This window comes from Austrofundulus limnaeus, unplaced genomic scaffold (genome assembly GCF_001266775.1).
Source record: "Austrofundulus limnaeus strain Quisiro unplaced genomic scaffold, Austrofundulus_limnaeus-1.0 Scaffold24, whole genome shotgun sequence".
Lineage (NCBI taxonomy): Eukaryota > Metazoa > Chordata > Actinopteri > Cyprinodontiformes > Rivulidae > Austrofundulus > Austrofundulus limnaeus.
In genome coordinates this window covers 734,984-736,444 of record NW_013952426.1, presented here as the reverse complement: position 1 = coordinate 736,444, position 1,461 = coordinate 734,984, and the positions used below count along the sequence as shown (strand labels likewise).

The 1,461-nt window shown below is 49.0% G+C and overlaps 1 protein-coding gene across 1 annotated transcript in view; it reads left to right on the top strand.

Moving 5' to 3' along the window:
- Positions 1 to 331: 331 nt before the first annotated feature.
- The window catches only part of brinp2 (bone morphogenetic protein/retinoic acid inducible neural-specific 2), a gene marked incomplete at its 5' end in the record, with an annotated part of 239,201 nt that continues 238,071 nt past the window's right edge, over positions 332 to 1,461 (top strand). Inside the window, 1 exon segment of the mRNA XM_014004447.1 lies at positions 332 to 847.

Below are 1,461 nucleotides of genomic sequence, written 5' to 3'. Positions count from 1 at the left end.
GCATCCTGGCTGCCCTCACCTCCACTCCTCCATCCTCTCCCCGGCTTCCAGCCTATCRCAGCAGAGGAAGGAGTGGCTTCCCACCACAGGAAGGATGGACAGAGCTTGTTGAGAGAGGAGGAGATGAGAGTGTTCGGAGAAAAGAGGTGCTGTATCTTGTTCCTGGGCTACTTGGAGAATGCATGACAAACCCGTGGCGCAGAGAGACTGGGATTAATAATAATAATAATAATGCTAATTAAAAAAACATTCAGAGAGACGTGGAGGAGGATGTTTTAGTTCGTAGCTCCACCTGGCCGTCTCTCCGCTCCGGCCGCAGGTGCGCTGCATCCTCCCTGAAGAGAGTTGCCTTGGATTATTTCTCACCCTCTGCTTGTTTCCCAAAGCAAAACTGGCTCAGCCATCGCGCCCCAATCCTGTCGGAACTCTTCTTCTGGCTCAAAAAACAAAACAAGCCTCATTCGGAGCTTTGTAAATTCGCGCACTGCTCCCTCAGACTGGCTCTGAACGCGGATTACTTTCTGCTCTGAAAGGAGAAATCTCCTCCCCTCCCATCCGCGGGCTCCAAAACTTGAGTGCTGACTGCTTCATCTTTGTTTTTCATAGCTCAACAAGAGGACAATGTCTGGATTAATAATGCAGCCGTCGCTTCACGCGCCCCCGTGCAAAGGGGAAGAGTGAGGAGAGGGAAGAAGAGCTGACTGGGAGGAGGTGGCGGGTTTTTTTTCTTCCTTTTTGGCTGCAGTCCACTTGTTCTTTGGCGCATTTGCTCTCCGATCTCTCTTCACTGGATTCACCGACCGACGGCTCAGGAAGACGCGCGGGGAGGACTGCGTTCACACCCTGGGTGAGTTTTGGATTCTCAAATTGTGAGTTACGTTTGGGGCGGGTGGTAATACGAACCGGGTCGCTGCTGTGCGTTTTATCTTATTTTATTTAGTGGGTTTTTTTTTTGTGCCATTCGCGTCTTTACGCGCGGCGCGCCGTTTGGGTAGATGTGCACGAGACCAGGCTGAATCTGGACGGTCAGTGACGCATGATCCATCATGGAGACTGAAAAACAGAGGCRGCAGACGGGCTTTTTAATTTGCATGGATCTCATGAAAGACTCGTTTGGCTGTTTCAGCACCACGAAGGTTACCCTGAAACCCTCAGCAGAATGTTGCGCAAAATTAAACTCTTAGAACTTTTAGACGCAACCACTTTATTCAGAGAGTCTCTGCAGGTGTTTGTGTGCTCAGGTAAAAGTTTTTGCACATAATGTGCACTTTACAGTAAATACTTTCCTCATTCTGTTCGTGCTCTGGACACGTGTGATCCTCTAACTTCACAACACAATCATTTGTGTCACGCGCATCKTGTAGTCCCATCCAATCTTCAGGTTGAATCTGACTTGTCCGTCAATCTTTTTTTTTTTTTTTTGCTTTATCTCAGCATCGTGTGTGTGCTCCTCCTGTCTTA